We start from the raw sequence: 24,851 nt of genomic DNA, 5'->3' as shown, positions 1-24,851 counted from the left end.
GACGGGGCGGCTGCCGGGCCCGGGAGAAGGGCAGGTCCCAGGCTCAGGGGCGCTCCCAATCCATGGCCCGCCGGGCCCCGCTCACACGCGGCAGCAGCGTCCCGCCGGGCCGGGCTGTGTGCGGCTCCGCTCCGCTCTGCGCCGCAACCGTGCAGGGAAGCTGCTGCGGATCCAGCGGCAGCTGGAAAACTTGGGCGCTGCGCATGCGCCTTGCGCCGACCTATGACAGCCCAGGCTGCGTTTTGCAGGCGCACCGCAGACGGCAGCGGCCCGGCGCGGGGCAGCCCCGGTCCCTCCCTCCGTCCGCGTCCGCGGGCGGGGGATCCCCCAGGCGGGGCATCCCCCAGGCGGGGCAGCCCAGCGTCGTCCTCCTTTCCCCACGGCGCTGCCCCGCGCTCAGTCCGCCCCCCAGCTTCTTCGCGCGGGCGGCCGGTGCGGCTGGGGGAGGCAGCCCAAATGCGGGGAGGGGGAGTCCTGTCTCCCGTGAGCCCCGCAAGGCTTCCTCCCGCCTCAGCCACGCGTCTCACTGCGCCTCACGGCGTGCCTCAAGTGCGGGCTGCAGCCGCCTGCCCCGAGCCAGCTGCCAGCTCTGCGGCTGCTCTCAGGGGCCAGGGGGAGGCAGGCGGCCGCAGCCCGGCTGGGGGATCCAAACGGGGCTGCGAGAGGCCCCGGGCCGAGAAAGGCATGGCTGTCCCCGAGCCCTCGCAGGGCAAAGCGAATCGGGAGCCCGGGAGGGGGGCACACCGGCGGGGCTGGTGCTCTTCCCCCGCCTTCAGGGCGTGCCGGGCTGCGCCCTCCGGGACAGCACACGCCTCGGCATGCGGACCGCTCTCCTGGAGGCGAGACAGCTCAGCTGGTCCCAGGGAAGCTCTGGCAAAGACACCGTCACCAACCCATCACCATCATTCAAAATGTCCTTCTCAGTGATCAACCATTTCTCCCTTGGCTTTTTATGACCCTCTTCAGCCTTTTTTGTTTGGTTGGTTGGGGGGTTTTGGCCCTTGTTTTCAGTGGTTTTCTGCTCAGAGGACCAAGCTAGGCTGGGAATCCCGCTGAGTCCATCACGGCCCGGAAGGCAGGAGCAAGGGCAAAGATTTGGCCTGTCCGCGTTCATCCTGCAGCACAAAGCCCTGGATCCGCTTTCCAGCAAATGAGAGGAGGGTCCCAGTCCCGGGGAAGAGCCCAGGCGGCTGTCAGGGACCCCGGGGCCAGGATGCTCGTGAGAGCCGTAGGGTAATTGCACGGAGGCTCGAAGCAGATTTAATGGCTGGACGACTTACCAGCCATTAAATGATCAAACGGGAACCTGTGTAAAACAGGAGTGCTAAAAACGTACAGATGCTTTAGTCGGAGAGGTTTGGGTTTAAGGGACAATAAAAGACTTCAGATTGCCACTAAATTGCCTTGAATCTTATCTAAGCACCGAAAGCAGAGAGCGAGCGGACTCTTATCAAGACAGTTTATTGTTCTGGTTGTTGCCTGTTCCTGTTATTTAGCAAACCTCTCCCTGGCTTAGGTAGTCTTCAGACCCTGCGGTGGGCGTGCAGTGAGAGCCCTTGATAACCCAACAGAAAAGGGAAGGAGTTCAAAGACGTTATCTCCATCTCATCAGGCACCTCCTTCCCTGGCTCCATAACAAAGGACAACATCTCAATACATGAGTGAAAGACCCGAGTCCTCAGCCAGAGGAGGAAGATGAAAAGGATTCCGCATCAAAAGGATTCAGGACCACGGCTCAATTCCCAAGGACCCAGCAGTTGCGAAGATCTTGCATTACCTCTCTAGGACACACACTAGTAACACCTACAAACCCAAGCCACGACCACAGCCCCAGGATCCCTGTAACATACTGATGATATCAGCGGACGTAAAAGAAGAAAAAAAAAAGACTTATCTAGTCAATAAGCTTCACACAGCTTGAGCCATTCATTCATCAGCAGCTCGAGGGAGGCATCTGCAAAGCCCATGCATCGCGGGGGCAAAACCCGAGGGGTTTTTGTTCATTCCTTTTAGGAAGACCAACCTTAGTTTTATGCCTAGTAAATAATATTTTATTGCCTTTGGTTTACTGTGGCATTTCAATGATCCCCTTTAGGAGTCTGCAAACTGCGTGGGTTAAAGGTCATGTCTCAAATCACTAGAATTAGTAAAGAAGAGAAAACTGTAAAAGGGGGCGGGGCTGCAACCACCTACTACAGGGCCCCGAGCTGGCCGTCTGCGCTCCGCGGGTACCCGCTCCTGTCCGCGGGCAGAGCCCAGCCCGGACGGGCAGGCAAACGCGCCCGGCTCTCGGCAGCAATTTGGCAATGATCAAAGCAAACACTGGATCGCTTTCGTTGCCGGAATTTTTGAAGTCGTTGCTTTAAAAAAAAAAAATCACATTTCTGGACAGGGAATTTATAAATCACGGGCAAGTTTTCAAGTCATGGAGCATAGAAGTGGAAATAAAAGGCAGAAATCCAAACATCCTGCAAGTCTTTAAGAATGTTAATTTCTTCTCGCTATTTAAAACAGCTGGGCGAGGCTAAGGGGGCGGGAGAGAGAGAAGAATCAGCAAGGTTACAGCCACTCAGGCTTCTCCAGCCTTTGTTTTCTAGGTTTAGTTGCAACAGAGATCTTAAGTTAATAGAGAACTCATTTCTGTGTGTTTTACTGCTAATGGTTAAAGTGTTTGGATCAGAAACAATGCAAATTATATCAAGAGAAAAATATGGGGAGCTATCCCAAGAGCAGAGACCCAGCTTTTGTCAAGCTTTTTCTTATTTTGAGTGGTAAGGATCTGCTACAGATCTTAGAATAGAATGAGATTTTTTTTTAACATGGAAACACATGATTTCCAATACACTTCCTTGGGTAGCGTAACTGGTTTTAACAGAATACTACATCCAGTCATGTACTGTATATGTGTTCACGTCAACATGAAACTCCAGATGATTTATACCTTGACATCCTGGCCTATGGCCATACACCAAAAGCAAGATCCATTCACGGGATGATACACACATCTTTCCACCACAGAGAAATCGTTTGGAAAACAGAAAGCTATTTTCTAGGAAAGAAGGTAAGATTTCATACACTGTTTACTGAATCACAGCACTTGAGTATATAGGATTATACAGTATTAATGGATACCACATATGTATTTAACTGGTATCTATGCCAAATTACACAGGCCTCATCCTGTAAATACTTAACCAAGTTCTTTACTACTCTGGGGAATTACACATGGCTATCGGGTTTGCAGGACCAGGGCCATACAGGACACTGTGGTGTCCTTATGATGAGATGCACTTACGTTACTCTGACCACTTAACCTGCACTCTGCCCGCTAATCCATTACCCCAGGCACTACTGCTTACATTCCAGTCTCCTGAACACTTTCAAATAAGGACAATTAAAACAATCCCTCCCCCAAATATATTCTTCCTTATTCCCTAAAATGTCACATTACTCTCCCCGACCATCCTTTTCCCTCTAAAGAAATACTCTTACGCATGAGACACAGACGTACACGCTATTGTCACATGAAAATTGTATAATATAATTGTATAATATACTTGTATAATAATTATCATTTTTCCTAAAGCCCCAACTGCTGACAGCAAGGAATCAAATGAAAATCTAATCTTGCATTACAAATGAAGTTTCTAGCCCTTATGGTTGCTGAGAGGAAAAAAATAAAATGCTTCAGAAACTAGAAAGTAAAGAAAAGAATCTGAAGCATTTTAAAGCCAATCTCATGAATTTTTTGTGGGGAGAGGGAGAGCTAGACTCATGATTTTTGCACATTTGGGGTCAGTAATACTGGCAGAGAAGAGGAAATGTTTAGTCCTGAGTCAGCATGTGCATAAATCACTGCAGGACTGGGACCTAATTTTAGATATGACAAGAATGAGAATAACAAACAATAAAAGGAATGAAATGACAAAGGAAAAGATTTATAGCAATAAGGTCAGGCAATTACTCAGGTTTGGTACATGTTCATGTCAGTGGCTCTGTTACATGTATAAAGATGTATTTTATTTTATTTGTGATCTTCTCATATTACTCATTCTCTCCTGAGCCATGCAAAGGTTGTAAAAACCACAATTTAAAAATGGTGTAGAACATTTTAAAACACCTTTTTAAAAATTTGTAAAATATGTGACATACAGCAAACACACAGCAGAGTGGTATAAAGGTTTCTGCGACATTCGCTTGTTATTAAATATCACAGCAATTACATTGCTTACTATAACTCTTCTAAATCAGGCTTTACACCATCATGTATGTGTATAAGTTCTTTCTTTCTGAACGTGTATGTGGGTATATTTATAAACACCCACTAATGTATGTGTTGGGTTATTTGTCATTCCACAAGCCACAACAACAATCAGCATTTGTTTGCATTATAGGTATCTAAATGTTCAACCAGTCACATGCAGTTTTTGTTATCACAAGTTACAATAACCAGTATTCAAAAATCATGTCTATGTGTTCTGTCCCAATTCCACTGAGACAGCAAGTAACAGGCTAGGTACAAGCTGCTTGTGGCAGGATGAACTACACTAGAAAGTAAAAATGTGAAGACAGTCTTCTAAAAAACTAAAATATCCTAAAAATAACTGTCCAAACAGAATGCATAGGATGAAGTCCTAGTAGGTGGGGTTGAGCAGCTAGTGCAGGTGCAGGCTGCTAGGATGTCAGAAGACAGCATTTTCCTCCTCACCCAGGGGAATCTCGCGGCACACGTCTGTTGCTCTTCTGCTACATTAGCATGCTGTGGCACACCCTTTGGGAATCATGGATTTAGCTCTATCTTTCCCATTCATAAATGGCCTGTGAGTGGACTTTGAGATTTACCAAGTTGATTATTAGGCACTACTTGATGACTAGTTTTTACAAAGTTATTTGCATTTTGGATTATTTGCAAACTATTCATAGCCAGTAGTCAGTCAGTTATTCAGTACTTGTGCTTTGACATTCAAGCTCTATGACTGGTTACCTAAGCGACACAGCATTTTTTCTGTTCTCTGACTGGATTATTGAAAAAAAAAAAAAAACCCTGGTTCTGCCTCAGATTAATTTTTTCGTGATTTAAATGGTCTAAAAGTCACCCCTTTAGAATGATTGCACGAGCCAGACTTTAGCTACATGACTGGTCACACATGGCAAATAGTAAAACCAGACTTAAAAATCAACCAAAGAGCCCAATAAATAGAACTGAACACAGCCCCACTCTGCAACTGTCAGATCAAATGTGGGAATAAGCTTCTGAGTCCCCTGGGAATAACTTAATAGGTCCTACATACTCGGTGGGTCAGAATTACTTCCTTCATAAATTTATCTTGCTGCATGGACTTGTGGCAAATGAGCCCCTCAGCTGAAGTGTCCAATGGTTTCTATACTTTATGAAGCTGTCCCAGGTCTCTATCACTAGTCCATCTCCCTGGCATATTTTCATCTGCTCTTTAGGGCTTAGCAAATGGTAACAATGCACTTATCTATTCGAGAACTGACCTCTTGCAGTGTTACAGCTGGAGAGCTTTGAGTTGCCACAGGGGAAAGAAGGCTATGACTCCTTTGCAGGGTTTTTCTACCATTCGTTTTCCTTCAGTCCTGATAGTTTGTTTTCCTCATAGGTTTGGGAATTGCAAGTATCAGAGCATACAGAAGTCCAGTCGTCCTTATGGGTGCAGAAGGTGAGTGTGTAGGCATTGTCTGTATGGTTGCACTACCAGAAAGCCAGAAAAGAGTATAGCAGTGTCACCAAATAATTCCTACAAGACTTTAAATTAATATAATTGGAACCTAGTAAAACTACATCCCTTCTGTTTTGTCTTTTCCTCCCCTGCAAGTCTGGGACAATTTTGGCTTGACTGTGAGCATAATTAAGATTACAAATTTCCATTGGTACTCACATATGGGATATGGTTATAAACTGGGTGAGAGCTGCTGTGATAAGACACCTGCAACAGTTAGCCTTGCTGGTAATAATGGATGTCAAAGTCCAATTTCTATGCCAATGACCCAGTGTACTATTCTGCCTTTTGCTTCAGAGAGGGAGGAAAAACCAACGAAGTTTGTAATGATTTGTTGGTATCGTACTCTCAGATCCAGTAACACTGGACCTCTGTTCTTTATTGTGCTCTAAAGCACTCCAGCTTATTTACAAAACGGCTCCTTTCTACTATGGTAAGAGTATGACAGACACTTGTTACTATAAAATGTATTCCTTTAGACAACTGTTGTAACCACTGAATCCCACACTGCTGGCATCTAAACCTCATTACAACCACTCTCCCATCTGAGGATTCTTCTGCAGCAACCCGCAGTTCAAAACCCAGCAACCACAGTGTAAAGTCATCACCAAACAGCTGCACAAAGTAACAGCTATAGTAACAGACACTCAACTGTCTAAGAATAATCATTTTCTTGTAGTTAAATTAACTGTTTCTATTGCGAGTTGCCAATACAGCACCCTTTGTTTGCTTAATTAGCTCTCTTGCTAGCTTGTTTTCTTGGTTCTCATAGTGCCCTTCCTGCCTGAACTCTCAGGGATCACACAACAGCATGTCCATGTGGGACAAAATCTTGGCTTTAATGAAGTCAAAGGCAAAACAATCATTGAGAGCCTGACAGGAAACTGGCTTGCAAACCTAGTAAGGAGGGCTTTAAATTGGATTGAATGGGGACGCAGACAAAAGGCTACAGGCAAGTAAAAAGCAAGGTGACCCAGATAAAGGCCAAGATAGAGACTGTAACATGGGGAGCCTTAACAGTATTTTCAGAGAGGTAGTTAGTATCTGATTGAAGTGTGGCTCACAAAAAAGCTTCCTATGAAAAGTTTATGCATCTCTCATTCAGTTGTCTATAAGGTGCCAGGCACCTTCTGCCAGTATTTTCCGAGGAAAATTAGCAAAACAATTGTCTAGTCATCTACATTATTTATATAATAATGCAAGGAGCACAGGGAATACTTAGGAATAACTGGAAGTTCCAGTACAGTCAGAGCAGTATGATTTGATTCAGATTTCTGAGACTTGGTGGGATAATTCACATGACCAGAGTACTGTCATGGATTGGCATAAGTTGCTCAGGAAGATCAGGCAGAGGAATAAAAGGAAGTGTTTTTTGTTTTTAATGTATAAAACAAAAATACACTTGTTTCAAGGTAGGCATGGTGATATGGAGGTAGGCCTGCTGAAAGTCTCTGGGTCAAGGTGAAAGAGCAGAACAGAGAAGGCATTGCCATGGTGGGTGTTTGGTACAAACCATGTAGACTAATTCTACTGCGCATTAACGTGAAAGCCACGTTAATGTGCTAATGCACAGTAGAATTAAACTACTGAGCATTAAGCATCAAGAAAAGATGATGAGCCTTTGCTACTGCAAATTTATGTAATACCTGGTATTAGAGGGCTCCTATATACCTGCAGGGAGGCTGCTCCAACATGCTGTAATTGCAGTGCGTCAGAGAAGACTCAATTAATTGAGTTTACTGGAGCATGGTAATTATTGCACTCCAGCAGACTTCAGCATCACATGTATCAGTGTCCCTGCACTGAAAAATGGCAGTGGGGTGCTCTAGTTCGTAGTGCCCTGCCTTCATTTTTCGATGAGCTTTAGTTCATAGCACCCTGCTGCCATTTTTCAGCATGGGGACGCTGATGCATGTGATGCTCCAGGTGCTTTAATTAGCATGGCTCTCAAAGCTACACTAATTAAAGCACCCCACCTGCCAGCACCCCCATCTATAAATGCCCAGAGGTACTAAACTTAATGCTAAATAGCAAAGGTGCATTAATGCATGTGTACACGCACCCAGGCAGTTCAACAAGTTTAGAGTATGTTGGAGATAACTTTTTGGTACAGGTGGCGGAGAAGCTAACTAGGGGTGAAACTCTTTTTGAATTGTTGGAGGAATAGGTCAAGAATGTGAAGGAGACCATGGAATGACAGAATTCAAGGTCCTAACAGAAGGAAGGAGAATATCATAGAAATGACAGAACTTCAGAAAACATACTTTAACAGACTCCAAGAATTGGTAGGCAGGATTTCATGGTAAGCAAATCTAAAGAAGGGTCCAGGATTCCTGGTTGTACCTTAAAGATCATGCACAACAGCAGGCTATCTCAATGCAAAAAAAAGATAGGAAGTAAAGCAAGAGCCAGGTCTGGCTAAACAGAAAACTCTTCAATGAACTGAAATTTAAAAAGATATGTTAAAAAAGGTATGGCCATGCTACTAGAGATGAGTAAAAGAATGTTGCACAGGCATGCAGAGAGACAATCAGGAAGGCCAAGGCATGAACTGAGATACAGCTAGCAAGAGAAAGAACAGGAAACAAAAAGCATGTATGACAGAGATAAGGGAAAGACCAAGGAAAGTGGGAAAATGTAGGGCCCTTAATGAATGGTGATGGCAAGCTAATAGCAGATTCTATGGAGAAGGCTTATATATTTAATGCCTTTTTAAATTTAGTCTTTACAATAGTAGTGTTGGAGTGTTGTTGTAGTGATGATGGTCCAGGAGATGTATGAGAAGCAAGTGGATTGCTTCATATCTTTTACTGGATCAACTGTATATTTGGAAGAGAAGATTCACAAGGTTTCAGGCACAAAACACTCTTCTTGAAAACTGGGAAAGAAGCATACATGGGCTAAGCTAAATAACAGCAAAAAATGGTCCGTGATCTTTTTCTTTTCCATATTTAGATTATCCTTTCAACAGCATTTCTAGTTTTCAATCTACTTCTGATCACCTCTCTTTGCTCCTTCTTCCCAGTGACCCTCCGTTCCTTAAGTGACTTTTTTCATTTACATTGATTTAAATACAAATCATTGTTTTGTTTTGTTTTGCTTTCCCTGTTACTTTGTTTAGCCTGTGTCTGCTGCTTTTCCAGATATGAAGAAAGTATACTTTGTGCCTGAGCTTATCAAACTTCTCTCCCAACTATACAGTTGGTCCAATAAAAAATACGACAAAGCCCTTGCCTTTTCACAAATAAAGTCAAAGGATGAACACAACTGTCAACACACACAAGGGAGGAGATAATCAACCTAGAGTAGAGGAAGAACAGGTTAGAAATAACTCAGAGAACCTGGATATTTTCAAGTCAGCAGGGCTAGATGAGAGACATCCTGGAGTACTCAAGCAATTAGATGAAGCAATTCTAGAGTCAATGGCTATTCTTGTGGAAAACTTGTGGAGGTCAGGTGAAGTCCCAGGTGACTGGAAAAGGACAAAGACAGTACCCATCTTTTAGAAAGGGAAGAAAAACAATCCAGGAAATTAGAGACCAGTCAGTTTCACCTTAATACCTGGAAAACTTATGGCACACATCATCAATTAATATATTTCTAAACACCTGGAGGATACCAAAGTGATCAGGAACCACCAACAGGGATTCATCAAGAGTAAGTCATGTTTGATGAATCTGATTCCCTTTCATGGCAAAGTAACACACTTTGTGGAAGGGTAGGAGGAAGAAAGTGGATTTGACTGTAACAAGACTTTCAACATGATTTCATGACACTTATCAGAAAGCTAAGGAAAGGAAGTATAGTCTGCACAAAAGTAGTGTTAGGTGGATACAAAACTTGTTGGATCATTTTGAGCAAAGAGTAATCAGTCATGGATGGCTCCATGTTTAATTGGAAGTAGGTAGTAAGTGGGTTCCCCGTGGCCCTGTCCTGAGTTCAGTACTATTTAAAATCTTCATTAGCAATTTGGAGGATAGAATGAAGTGTACACTTAGCAAATTTGTAAATGATACAAAGTGGAGATTCTGAATGATCTTGATAAACTAGAAAAATGGTCCAAAATTAATTGAATGAGATTCATTAAAGGCAAGTGCAAAATCCCGCACTGAAGATGGAAAAATAGATGCATAAATACATATTGAAAAATGACTGGTTAGACCACAATACTATAGGAATTATAAATTATAAATAAACCATAAGGTGAATATAGTGAATATTGCTGCAAAGTCCAATAGCATACTGGATTCTGTTAACAGGAATGTCACTTACACGTCAAGTAAAGTAATTCTTCCACCTTATTCAGTACTGGTGAGGCCTCACCTGGAGCCCTGGGTCCAGTTTGGGGGCAGCACACTTGGAGAAAGATGTGGATAAATTGGAAAGAGTCCAATAGAAATAAACAAGAATTATTAGAGTCTAGAAAACATATTTTATAGGCAAAGGTTGGAAGAAATGGGATTATTTCATTTAGAGAAGGGACTAAGGGGGGATTTAATAATATTCTTCAAATATCTGAAGGATGACTATAAAGAGAAAGTGATAAGCTATTCTCTTTGGCTGCAGGGAACAGGACAAAAATAGCAGTCTTAAGCTGCCACAAGGGACATTTAGGTTGGATTAAGGTAGATAAGCTGGTCAATTGATTTATCAAAAAATTTATTTATTTATTAGATTTATATACTGTCCTTTCCAAAAAAAGCCTCCAGGCAGCTTACAGTAAAAACCAAAATAACTTATAAAAGTAGATAAAATATTAAATATAAGAAAAACTCCCCAAACAATATCCCAGTTTAACCTTCTTTGCTAAATGTCTGGCCACAAAAAAATCTTGCAGTGCTTCTGGAAGATATTCAGGCTCAGGCTGTGGTGGGCCACAAGGGGAAGGAAGTTCCAGAGCAGAGAATACCTTCCCAGGTGTTTTTAGATTTAGAGCACAGATGCAGGAGGTTATCTTGACTGACCTTAGGGGCCAACGTGGGATGTAAGGCAGGGAAGGTGTTCTCTTAGGTATATAGGGCCCATATTGTTTAGGACAAGGGTGGGCAAAATATGGCCCATGGACTAAATCCAGGCCACCAACTGATTGCATTATGCCTGCAGGTGTGGGGCCACAAACTCATGGGATCTGACTAATGGGCAGCTGGTAGCTCTGGCTCCAGCCACCGCATGATGCCAGACAGGTGAGGCTGTTTCCACCCAGCACTGACATGGCAGTATTAGCTGTGGACTCAGGCAGATGCCCAGCTCCCCACAGCTGATGTCAGTACCTGGCCAGGGCTGCTTCCTGAGTGCCGGGTGGGTGCCGGTGTAAGCTGTGAATGCGACTGGCATATTCCAGGTAATGGTAGGGATTGGGGCTTGATGCTGCTCTGGGTCACTGTGGGGATCAGGGTGTTCTGCCACTCCAGGCAGAGGGGGATTGGGGCATGCTACAGTTCCAGGTGGTGTGAGAATGCAGGGGGAGAGGCTGAAGTGTGGCCCTAGGTTTAGGGAGTTTTGCTGAGCTGTTGTCAGGGCTGGGGGGGGAGTGCTCATCCAGCGCATGACAGCTCACCAAAACTTCCTATGTGACTATCAAGACAAAACCAGGGCCTTAAAAACTTTTAAGGATGAAGATTCTACCACCTCTCTGGGTAACCTGTTCCAGTGCTTTACGACCCTCCTAGTGAGAAAGTGTTTCCCAACATCTAACCTAAACTTCCTTTGCTGCAATTTGAAACATTGGATGTCTTTACACATGCTCTGGGGTGGGCGGTGGAGAGGGGGGGTGAGATGATTTAAATAGAGCAGCTCTTGGGAGCAGCTCTAATTAAAGCACCCACAGCGTCTTGTGTATTCAGCATCCCAAGCTTCAAAATGGCAGTGGGGACATTTTAACAAAAGGTTTTTCAATGGGCTTTAGTTTTGAAGTGTGGGGATGCTGAATACATATGACACCAAAGCGCTGGGAGATGCTAATGAGTCTGATCCAATGTGTGCTAATTAGCATGCATTGGAGCAGTCATCAGAGACCTGTATAGGTGCCCATTGCACCTTCTTCTGTCATATGCCACTGTTGCGTGATTGTACACGTTATGGGGGTTTAGTCCCCTAAATTGAAATGGCGGATTTATAATTGTGAAGTTTAAAAACCTACTGTTTCAATTTAGGGACTTCTATCACTGTTACGGCTAGGGGCCCAATTCTTTTATTTTTCCGCAGAGGGTGAGCTACCAGTGGACTCAGCAGCCCCTGAGCTGTGGGGAAAAGCTTGAGAGAGTCCAGAGAAGAGCCATCCATATGATGAGAGACTTGCAAAGCAAGCCATATGAGGAAAAGCTGGGGGACTTGGGTCTCTTCAGCCTAAAAAAAGAGAAGGCTGAGAGGGACCTTGGTAGCAGCTTACCACTACATCAGGGGAATACATCAAGGGCCCAGCAAATAACTGTTCACCAGGGCACCCTTGGGGAAAACCAGGAGTAATGGCCACAAATTCCTGGAAGACCATTTCAGGCTTAACACTAGGAAAACATTTCTTCAGTCAGGGTGTCCAGACTGTGGAATAAACTCTTTCCAGTGGTGGTGCAATTACCTGCCCTGGAAATTTTCAAGAGGAGACTGGACAGTCACCTTGCTGGGGTCACCTGATCCCAGTTGTCTTTTCGGCCTAGTGCAGGGGTGTTGGATCCGATGAACTCGCCAGGTCCCTTCCAGCCCCTTACAATCTATGAATCTATAAGCGTCCAGCTTCCACCTTCCTGGGACTCCATGTCCTCTTCCTCCTTTAGCACTGCCTCTGGTCATTCTTCCTCTGCAGTCGTAGAGGTCAACTCCAGCATAGAACCAATGAAGTCCTCATGGTGGAGGATGCTTTGGAGCCTTGCCACCTCCTCCTGTAGCAATCTTGCCTGTTCCCTGAGGGACACCCCAGGAAGCACTGCTCACATTGCAGGCACTCCTCCACCTGGCTGTCTCTGGAAGGAACCTGCAATCCTCAGTTCCCACACCACTAAACCAGGACCTGGTAGGAAGCCACAACAGTGGGAAGTCCTGCCTGGACATACATTCTCACAGGTGCAAGCAAGGAAAGAGATGCTAGTGGCAGTTGTTCTACTGTTGCAACATCTTCCAGCCATCTCTCTGGGTCTCTTAAATCCACCACCCCTCTTTTCCTGCCTCTCCTTCCAAGCAGACCTTCTCTAGCAAACTCCCCTGTAAATTAACCTGCTCACTGCTCCTTGGTCATGAAAGGTGCCCTTTCCTTTGCTAACCTGCTGCTTCTCACCAAGCTTACAGTGAATGAAGGTGAGAGAGAGAGTTTCTGAGCAAACTTCCTATCAAAGGGACTTAAGTAGCTAGACTCAGCAGTTGGATCAATATCTAACTACTGAGTTTTAGCTACTTACACTAAATATGTAAGTTAGTTACACTTAAGTAAAGAAAGAAGTTAACTTAAAGGCTTCCCTTCAAAGAGGGGGGCAGTGAACTGCCCTGCAAATTGCTTGCATACTGCTCAATTTGCTGTCCCAGGTCACTCTCCTGGGCCTAGATTAGCTCTGCCACCTTGTTAGGGCTTTTGTTAGACACAGGCAGCAATCACTCAGATGGCAGCACACCCAGCTGCTCCGAGCACATGGCCAAACTCACAGCCAAACAAGAAAACACTTACCAAGCCAAACACACAGACAGCCTCGCTCACTTACCTTCCAAGAAGAGGATCTGGTGCCTGGTTCTTTGTCTTCTTCCCCTTCCTCCTCTGCCTCCCAGCAAACTGTTTACAAACTGCTTTGGTTCCTGTCTCTGTTTGCTAATTATGATATATGATCACATGGTCATAGTAAAATTAATTCACAAGTTAGTGCTCATATTATATTTCAGTTTAAGAATTCCTTCCCTTTACTTCACATTACTCTGGTCTCCATTACAAAATTGGCAATAGTTAAACCTTCTTCAATGTTAAGTTTAATTTCCAATACTTCAAAGGGGAGCATCCTACCTATCCAATGGCACATGTAGCACTGGGTCCTTTGTTACAATAACTCATTATAATGTGTTATAATTTAATTTTACCCATTTGACAGCAAAAATTAACTAATATGTCTTTTTAAAATTAGCATAAATATCTAACCTACTGAAGATTAAAGTTCTCCTCTTTATGCTTCTAATAGATCAATGCTTGAAATAGTTGACCAATATGTGATGGTATATGATCAGTCAATTGACCAAGTATTTTTTAACCAATTAAATACCCAACCCTCATTTGGATATTAGGGAAAAATTTCTTACTATGAGGTAGGTGAAGCATTGGAGATTACCTAGAAAAGTTGTGGAATTCCCATCCATGAAAGCTTTTAAGAGTAGGTTAGACAACCATATGACTGGAATGGTTTCAAAAGGGATGATCCTGCCTTAAACATGGTAGGAGGTAGACTAGATGATTTCTTGAGGTTCCTCCCTGTCCTGTTCTCTATCACTCTGTGATTCAGTGGGTCAGGGTTTCACCCATAATGCATACCAATTTGTCTCATGGGCTACTTTATTAAGTTATGAAGCTAGGGTGCTTACAGATGTGGAAAAAAACAGAACAAAACAGTGGTTTACTTTCAGCTTGGCATGCCCCTACACCAAGCACAGTGCATGCCAGTGCATGAGTTTGACCCAGTTCACCCAGTGTCTGTATAGCTCATATACTTAAGCAGGGCTTTTTGGTACTTTTATCTAAGAGCCAATGGAATCAACTATTAGATAAAAGTGCCAAAAAGCCTCACTGAAGCACACAAGCTATACAGAAACTAGGGAGCCAGGTCAAACTGGCACGATTCCTCGTCCAGTAGAGTGCTGGTCCTCCTCCCCACCTACATCTGTCAGCACCCCTAATGTCCTAAGCTAATATCCTATCTAAGTTTGATAGCTGTAGCTGTTGACAAAGGTCAGCTTCTCTTGTATTTCACAATTCTGCTGCTCCACAAAGCATTCACAGTCTCTAAACAAATAGTCACTCATAGGACAAGAGAAATGAATAGGGAAAAATAATGGGATAGGAGGTCTTCCATCTCCATATCCTGAATGATTTGCTGATTCACTGTGGCGTAAAAGTTTCAGTAACAAAAGCTTGGGATACTTGCTTAATTTCCAAGGTTCCAAGACATGAGTGAGTTCTCCACCCCCACTCTCCCCAAGGAATGACATCTATGAATTTTGATAGAACCTTTATACCATAGCCACCCTCATAAATACTTGAGGAAAATGTTACTGAATTTTAAAATATTTTATATAATCACAATTATATGCCTCCTTTTGAAAATACAGGTGCTTTAGTATAGTAAACAGTAATTACATACCTCAGTGATTGAAAAAAAGATTATAACAAATACGCATTTGAAAATCCTCTGAATATTGCTTTATAACATTTTTTTTTTTTTTTTACATAAAACTGTCATTATCTTGATGCTTCAGGATGCTCCAGTGCTGCATGTGCCATTAGATAAGTAGGATGCTCCCCTTTGAAATGTTGGAAATTAAACTTATTACTGATAAAGGTTTAACTATTGCCAATTTTGTAACAGAAACCACAATTGTATGAAGGAAGAGGAAGGAACTCCTGATCTGAAACATAATTTGAGCACTAACTTATGAGTTTTTTTACCATGATCATGTGAAAATATATTATAATTTGATCTGTAAGGGATACTGGGTTGACTTCAGCAGAATATGACCAGCAACCTCTGTAAATGCTCACATCTATTCATATATTCATAAATAAATCATCAAAAGATGCTGTCCAGCCTGAGACTGCTTAAATTTCACTTAGCTGCATTAATGAAGCATGTAGCAATTTATCATTCTTACCTACTGTATTACTTTTAAAAATAGATGTACATTTTAAATGCTTAATGTTTATCTGGATTAGGCTCTGGAAACTAATCCAAAATGAAATCATTTTTCAAACTATTTGTTAAAAACCCCCTTCCTACAAATGTGGTATTCATTGTAACTAGATCTCCTGTATTTAATCATAACTTTGTAGTGTAGTTAACATTGCCTTTGTAGTGTAATTGCAAAATTGTATTAAAAATCTGCACTGGAAAAAAGCTAGTGTTCTTTGCATCTTAATTATTGTGGTGCAAATAGGATATGCACAACATCAAAACTATCTCTTCAACAACAGTCTTTTCTGTACCATATGGGATCTGTAAGCTGCTTTCAAATACTTTGAATATGCAGATAGGAAGAATGTTAGCAACACATAACGATCTGATTTTTAAACTTGAGAAACTTCCTACTCTTGCACATGGTTGAACAGCATGAAAGCACTAGGCTATCGTACATCAAGGCATCATGCATGATTGGTTTCATCTGTTTTACTTCAAATAATTAGTTATTTACTTCACTTTTTGTGTCTAGTTCAAAATCTTTCCCTTCAAATAAACTAAATTCTTATCAGAACAGGATAAAATGTCAAGGTCTGACAGGTCAGTATTAGACAATGTCTTTACACTATCATGTAGCTTTACACAATTTCTCTTCAGTAAACTGGAGATTAACAAACATTCAAGGTCAAATGTGTCACAATTGGGTTTTTTTTAGAAAGGGAGTTGAGAGGAAAAGTAATCCTCATACCCAACTGATTAGAAAATTGAAGTCTTTGAAGAATTGGTACTTCAAAAGAAGCTGTTTTCAAATTCCATGATATGCTGGGTCTTTGGATCCCCAATAATTAGGAACTAATGACTGTCAGAAACATTGAACAAAGTCTTATATTTAGGTCCCAATCCCTCCAGGTGCTGAGCATACTCCATTTCCCTCACAGTTAAGGGGACTAGAAGATATTCATTCAGCATCTCATAGAGTAATACCCGTGAATGACCAATGCTGGGGGCAGAGCCATCTCTAGGGGGGGCGAATTGGGGCGATCACCCCAGGCCCCGTGCTTTGGAGGGCCCCACAGTCAGTGCTGCATAGGCCCTGCCGTGGCTGCCATGAGCCGCTGATGCCAAGCACTGCTGGCTCCAGCCCCCACCTCCCCCAGGTCCCACACAGGTTGATATTCCCCAGGCCCCGCACATCCCCTAGGGACAGCTCTGGTTGGGGGTTGAATATTTAAATTCAATTTCTTGAGGTTCCTTCTAGATACCCTTTGTCATATGTTGCAATGGACAGATCCTCTGAGGAGCTGTTCTGAAAATGTCAAAGAAGCAAAAGAACTGAGTGTTCATGGCACCTTCAGGTGAGGGGACTCTATTTAAAACTGAAAACTAGACAGAGCTATCAGACAAGAAACATGTCAAATTATTCTGCTCAGGTGGCTACAATGTAAAACACACTGAACAATCTCAACAGAAAAGATTTTAAACTGCTTCCTTCCAGAAAGGCATATAGGGCCAAATCTTATTCCACCCTTTGGGTGTGAACATGGACTTAGGAGGTGCCTATGAGCAATTCTATTCTACCTTGTTCAAGTCCCTGAAAAACCATTAGTGCATCTACACCAACATCTTACCCTTAATATGGAGTCACAAAAAAGTTATGAGAAGGAGGACCCACCACTTTTTGTACTGAAGTTTTTTAGGCACTTGAGTAGATTGGATGAGGATTGCACTAAAGCACCCAAGTGCATTTATGCACCTTACAGATAGAATAGAATAGAATGTTCATTTGAGAAGCACATTACTCTATAATCAGTGCTATTGACTTCAGTTATCCAAGGACTTAAGATGTAACTTTTGGCATCTTAGAATCTGGCCTTAAATTTATATAATTTATTTAAGGGTGATTACTGGAACATCACCGCTTGCAACCAAGTTACTAAATTACTCTTTATGTCTTAGCAAATGAAACTGTGGCATATTTCAGTTCAAAACAGAAGAAAAACAATACAGAATCTCAAATAACTTCACCATGAATTTCAATGATGGTTAACAGTCTTTGAAGAAAAATCAAGAATCCTGACCTCAGTACTCAATCCTGAGAAGAGGCTTTCACTCAAATCCTATTTGTTACTTGATGTTTTTCTAGCCAAGAACACATTTCTTATCATATGAGTTGGACAGGTCTTTTCCTGTATTTTTCAAACCTCAGTGTTTTATTGACTAAACTTCTTGCTTTAGACTTGAGCTCATGTTCTCTGAGGAGGAACAAGTGGTAATTATGCAAGTCTTTCCTTCCCTGTCATAGGCAACATTCACCAGGGAGATTTACAACCTTTGCTTTTCAGATATGGGGACTGGCAGTTGAACTCAAGTGAGAATAATTCTGACTTGCTAAATAGCAACAGAATCAGAACAGCTGGTCCAGGAAAAAGGTATCTGGAGATGTCTGGGTCTTTATTCTTGTGCTGTCCTTTTTGTATATGACTCCTAACTCAGAGATTGGCTGCAAGTTGTTTTGTTTTACAAAGCAGCCTTTTTTTCATTATTTTTTTACACAGTGGGTGGTAGTATGAGTCAAACCCCTTTTAGTCTGATACTGATTTAGGCCTGACAAATGCTACAAGGTCACCCTGCTCTAATTCATGAGAGACACTATAATAGGAGACACTATTAGCTGACAGCAGTGAAGTGCTGACCTCCAGAAATGCAATTAGCAGGTCAATAAACAAACATACTGCACTCTGTCTGATACACTGAGTTCAAAATCTGGCATATTCAGTCTGTCTTAATACAGCCTGGTCCAAATTCTAATTAATGCAAGAGAAATAACCTCATACTGCTTTAACTGTATACACATATATGCTCCAAAAGTCCACTAATTTCAATGAAAGTCTTTCCTCTAATGCACACATTTATTCTGACTAATACGAAGCCTTGTGTACAACTCCTGTCCTCACGCAAAACAACAGTAGCAGTAAAACATGGTAGGAGAGGGAGCTATGCAAAAGGAATATGGCTAGTTAAGGCGGCCTTGCTATATTTATAACGACCAGGCCTCTATGATTCCCTTGTTATACATCAGCTGAGGACTGGCCTCCTGTGACTTTTTATTGGAGTTTTAATAAGGATCAATTTATTGATTTATTTATTTCCCATGCCGAAGAGCTACAGAGCAGATTTATAGATTGCTTTTATAGTCACTGAACGCACTTAACATCTCACTAAAATCTGACATTTTTTTTGTTAAGGGTACATGGGGCTATTTTCAAAAATTTTGTAATGAATGGGCACGTGATCTGGAGCCGTTCTTTACCTTCTGGAACAATCTAATTTTTACTGCCTTCCACAGCCTATTTTCAGGCTGGTTCTTCTAGAGTTGGCTGCCTGGTCTTCTCTAGGTCCACAATCACAGAGCCCAGTGGAGGCCACATCTCTCAGAGCATCTGGAGTCCTCCAGCTTCTCTTGGGTGAAGACCCAGATCACGGCCTTTTTCAGCTTGGCAGCCAGCTTCCTCACTTCATTTAAACTGCACTCATCCAAAATTGTTACGTTTTTCCTCAGACATTTGGAGACATGGGGCTGTATTGCACGTACATGCACTTGTCTACATTGCAAAATCTAGTATGCATTTCAGATCACAATATACAGTGACTTTAGGCTGCATTTATAGAAACTGCTAATTCTTCCTCATGCTAGTGACAACCTGGTGTTGTAGTAACGTATTTCAGAAGGAAAGATGTGGAAGGAGTACAAAAGCAACAAGCCCCCTCAAAGAAAACATAGCTCTGATTCTCCAGTTGGGTCCATGTTGTTGCTCTCCATGGAGCCTCAATACATCAACAGGGCGTAGGAGGCAGAAACAAAACACATGAGGATGCAGCAGGCTTTCTGTGGTGAAGACAGGGGCTTATTACTGGTTTGAAAAGACTTGAAAACTCACTCATAGCTCCTTGCACACATTCTAAGTTCACAGCCATGATGTCTGTAGAGCACCATACATGTTCACGCACCCTTTATTTATGAAGTGGGGGAAGCAAGAGTTCACCCTGTGAATCTGCCACTGCTCTCTTTTTGGAAAAGTGATCTAAAACCCACAACTGGTGGAAACATATTGATATAATTCTTCACAACTTTTTTTCACCCTTCCTGACAGGCCTCTCTGTGCATTCACATTGATTACCAGGTCCCTTTCAATCTCAAATGCTGGCTCAGTTTATGCACTAGACTTTCTACAGCAGAAAAAGGGACTTCTCCCAAGCTTCAGTTTATCACGGAGCCTCTTTGAACTGTTACTGCATCCACAGACCTGCAGCACCCCACTGAGTTACTAGCCAGAAATACATTCATTGGTCTTGCCTTTTCTCTTTATGTTCTCAGAGCTTTCCCCTCTGCAGAGGCAAAGGAGAAGTGCTTGCTTCAGAGAGCCATAGGGGTTGAAGGCCTCTACCACAGGCTCCCCACTATTCATCATCTCCATCTGCCCAGCCAGTCCACAAAGAACCTGGTTGTGTTCTGATCAGGATGTGGGGGAAGGTAGGAAGAGGGCAGGATCTACTCTAAAAGTAGGGAATGATCTACCATGAAAGCAGAATAAAGAATTAAGAAGGAGCCCTTATATGTGCCAGATGAACTCTCATCCATTATGTGCAATGTCTGAATAAAGAGCAAGATACTCCTGAATGATTACAGTCCATCTAGAAAGACATTATGAACGATCAGTACTCAATTTATAGTATTACACTCAGGGCCAGGTAGACATAAGTAAAATACATAATAAATGTGCATTTAGTTGTAGTTAATAGTGCAACTTAATATCTCATGTAAGTACAGTATTACATAGCTAAGTATTGTTCTTACCAAGAGGACTACTTTATAGGCAAAGAAACATTTTAAAACTAAGAGACTGTGTTTTTAAATAACCTAGCTCAAATCCATACTTACTTACCTTTTATTCTCCTGCTGTGTGCACGCTGAGCCGGTCCAGGGAGTTCTATGAGGTAAGAAATTCCTGTCCAACAAAAGTTCCTTTTCTAAAAAAAGTGAACATAATGGGGAAGGGGAACAACTTACCAGGCAACTGAAAAAGGAGCTGACTGTGAAGAGAATTTCACACCTTATGGTCAGTAAAGTACATAAACAAAAGGTAATTTTCTATGCAATTAGAGAGGGTCACATAAAAGATTACATTTTAGAAACCCACTCAAAAGGCATATTACTGAGAGGGCCTGGTTTGGCAAACACATACTCACATAAGTAAATCTCTCACTTGTGTGTGCATTTTGGGGGTTTGGGCCTAGGAGGCTCCTAAATAGCTTGTGTGATGGTAACAACAGGAAGATAAATTACTTTGAATGGTAGCAATTAGAGAAATGAAGAGTGTGATGGATTTACCATGTGGAAAACGTTTCTCCTCACACTTGTTTACTATCATTAAACTTAGTTTAATGACATAACACTGGTTTCAGAAAGGAACAAAGTTTATTTGATGAATATAAACAAGCTGATCAACACTAAGTACTTCCCATACACATGATAACAATGTTATGAACTCTAAATACCTTGGTACTTTACACTTCTACTAGACATTAAATTACAATGACTGTCTAATACATGCCCACTGGTAATTTCTAAGGATTCCTTAGTTTCATATCAATGTCCTTAACCACATATCAATATCACAATCCAGAACATGCCACTCACTTGAAGAAATTATTACAAGAAGCACTATCAAATGTGGATCTAAGGTAAATAGGGAATACTGACCCATTGTTGCAGAACATCACATTCAAACATCACTCTACACAAAAAAACCATTGCAGATATAGTTTGCATCAACACATTTGAGGTCTTTTCATAAACACTGTTTAAAAAGTAAATTTAAACCCACTTTCAAATGAAAGTCAATGTGCAGTTACGTGCATACTGGATACACAAAATTCATTAAATACAAAATTCATACTGTACACTGAAATGAAAGAAACAATATGTAGTACAAGCTTGATCTCACACTAAAATAATAATTTATCTTAAATACTAACAAAAGTTGGTTTTCTTCTTTACATTTAGAAGGGGGGAAAAACTACTAAACATTGCTCAAATAAAATAATTTCCCAACATCACAGTGTTTATTGTAAACCCCGAGATTCTATTTTAGTATATGAAAAGTTTTTTCTCCAAACATTGTAGAGTATCACATGAAATGAGAAAAAAATGCGATGTTAGACAAAATTTTCTTCTTTAGGGGCTAAACTGTAGGCCCTGATAAAAGTTTAGCTCAATACTCTTACCAACATGAGTGGAGCAAAAAAAAAATGCCCCTAAAATAATATCTGTGACAAAATTGGCACATACATATAAATATCTAACTATACAGTTCTGTTTTTATGACCCTATTTTTCCCTAGTTTATTTTCTACTTCAAGTATTCAGTTGTAGAGTTAAGGTAAAGACCTGATTGTAAGAGACATAGACAGTTGTCCCTTACTATGACTACAAATTTGTCACAAGAAACTAGTTTTGTTGTCTGAGTTTGCCAGTGCAACATTTGTCATATGTGCTAAATAAACTTCCAAGAGCTTTGCTGTTTTGAAAACAAAGGTCTAAAACTCCATTGATAGTTAAAGGACAAACTTGTTAAACATGAATGAATTTGGATTATCTATGCTCTACTAATTCTATACATTTTATTTTATTTACTGAAGATAACAGTATCAAGCAGGAAGCCCTGAATGAATAAGTTTCTCTTTAATTGTACCAAGAATGAGGGTACAATTAAATAAAATACTGTTTTCTAGACAATCATTTTCAAGGGGTTAATATATGTATGGCTCAAGTAGGATGTCCAGGGTTAATTGCACCAACAGTTTAAAAAAAATAACATTTTTTTAATTTCTAAATTCAGTGCAAGACTTCAGGAATATCCATGTTAGAATCCTTTTATTACAGCAGCAAAGAAAAACTACTAAGAATTAAGGCCACCCATGCTTAAATTCCTTGTTTGTCCTTTAAAAATGCAGATAATTCTATTCCTGCTCCCATCTGCATGGAAGGACTTCTTCCACTGACAAAAAAGATACCTCGATAAAACAGCTGAACATTTGCACATGTTTGCCAGACTGACTGAAAATGTTTATGAAGTTGTAAGGATCCTCTCTCTGAGGAAGTGGTTGAGATTTAACTGCCAGTTACATTCTAACACTACATATAACAACTTCAAAATTCGTCTTTTCCCTGGCATGTACTTTACTTGAAATACTCTTATACAGACGCTTTGAATTTCTTTGTTCATTCGTATTTTCCTTTTTAACATCAACAGTTAATTGGGATCCATGTTGGAAACTGTTTTTCAATACAGAATACAACAACAAATGGTCCTTCATTTATAGAGAACTAATGCATATACTGTATTCACAGCATTCTTGATATTTTTATGAGTCCCAGCTTCTATTGTTAAATACCTGTATGCATTTGGTTGGTAAAAGATTGATATATCCTTGGGTATGTGTGCATGTATGTTCATATGTACATATACACACCTCAAGCCTTTACCAACCAGAAATAGATACATCTTGAACATAAATTGTTTATGATCAATTTAGACACCCCATGCATTGTCAGAGACACACACCAGATTTTCATTAGGCTAATCCTTGCCAGCATTTATTAGTATCAAAAATTGATTTCATTTCCAACCTGGCCCAGAGCTTAATACTGGTAATACTATCAAAATGTGACTATTTAATTAAGAGTAGATATAAGAAAACAGAGGAGGGCAAAGGCTTAGTTCTTATTTTTCTGAAAATCCCACATCTAACTGGGGGATAAGATTAATGCCAACACCATTATATAACAGGTTACTAATACCTCTTTGATAATCTAGTGCAATAGAAGTGATGCTTTAGAACAGACTAGGCAAAATCAGCAGATGAAGATGCTGCACCTAACAGAACCTGAATTACATATTAAAAATCAATATCAATTCATTAACATTAATTAAATAATCTATTAAACTGAACTTCATTAAATAATAATATCCTGAACAGATGGTTTCTTTACAAAAATGAAGTAACCCACAAGATTCTTTAAAGGTAGAAATGAAGTTCTTATAATTTCTGATTGAGTCCCCTTCATTATTTTCCAAAATATTTGACTTCATAATAGACTACAAAAAATAATGGAGAAGACACCAATTTATGCATCATTTCATCTGATAACCACCTTAGCATTCATCTTCTGTTTCTAGGATGTTTTCCAGGATGTCATGGCTGTTGATTGGAGATCCACTGCAATAGATTATCACCATAACTCTGCAGTGCTGCATTTTTCCCACTTTCTCCAGCTCCTCTGACAACTGCAATAACACAATAAAACATTCCAATTATTAACATGTTTAACATATCCAAGTCCTTCCTCATCCCACCCAATGAAGGTTTGCCTAAGTCAAACTTGGTTAATAGGCACTGCGTGCATCTGCATCTGCATTAATGTGCCTTGTCTAAGGCACATTAAATTTAATACCTGGAATGTGAGGTACTAAATGAATGCACATTAGGCTGTAGTGCAGTTGCATGGTTTTTAAGTGATCCTTAACATGCAGTAGACTATTGTGCATTAGCGTAATCACAGTTGTTTACGTGACACTTCAATGCTCAGTAAGAGAGTCTACTGCGCATTTAAGTGCAAGTGTAGACATTCCCACTAAGAACCAAATAAATACCTATTATAGCTATAGCGTGCCAATCATCCAAGTACTTAGACCTATGGTCAGTAGCTCTATAGTTTAACCCTGTGGCGAGATCCAAAAGAGATGGGGTTGTTTGTGAATTACAAACATGTGAGATAGCACTGGTTTTGTGATTTCAGACATGTTACACATGTTTTTGCATCTTATGTAAATGAACAGGAGTTAAGAAGTAAACATGCTGAAGATGTTGACACAAAAACTTTATTTTTACAGAAAGAAAGTTGTTTTCCCTTGGCTGCCGACACAACAGCAATTACTACCTGAGGTTAGGGCTAGATACTGCATGGTGTTGCTGTCCTCTGGCACATGTGAAATGCCCTTTATTCCTAGTGAACCTCCTACCAAGAAAACATACTCATGTCTTCTTATGACCTTCCAGGACTGATAGCATTAGAAACAAGTTCATTTTGATATGCAAGAAGTTGGACTGATGTTTTATGGGAATGAAAATTATAGATTTATAAAGGGTTAAAATGTATTTCTGTCCTACAACCATGTACTGATGGATATTTTGCT

The 24,851-nt window shown here is 41.2% G+C and overlaps 1 protein-coding gene and 1 long non-coding RNA gene across 2 annotated transcripts in view; one reads left to right on the top strand and one right to left on the bottom strand.

Moving 5' to 3' along the window:
* WNT5A (Wnt family member 5A) overlaps positions 1 to 1,507 on the bottom strand; it is a 16,903-nt gene extending 15,396 nt beyond the window's left edge. Inside the window, exon 1 of the mRNA XM_019536912.1 lies at positions 1,502 to 1,507. The gene's annotated coding sequence lies outside the window, so the exon portion shown is untranslated. The remainder of the gene's footprint in view (positions 1 to 1,501) is intronic.
* Positions 1,508 to 5,803: 4,296 nt separating this feature from the next.
* LOC109311457 lies at positions 5,804 to 7,107 on the top strand. The gene is made up of 2 exons (XR_002101508.1): positions 5,804 to 6,174; positions 6,514 to 7,107. It is a non-coding gene; the product is annotated as an uncharacterized LOC109311457 (long non-coding RNA).
* Positions 7,108 to 24,851: the final 17,744 nt, after the last annotated feature.

The sequence above is a fragment of the Crocodylus porosus genome, unplaced genomic scaffold (genome assembly GCF_001723895.1).
Source record: "Crocodylus porosus isolate Cpor-Errol unplaced genomic scaffold, CroPor_comp1, whole genome shotgun sequence".
In the NCBI taxonomy this organism is placed as follows: domain Eukaryota; kingdom Metazoa; phylum Chordata; order Crocodylia; family Crocodylidae; genus Crocodylus; species Crocodylus porosus.
The sequence above is the reverse complement of the archived record's forward strand: the minus strand, read 5'-3'. Positions and strand labels throughout refer to the sequence as shown.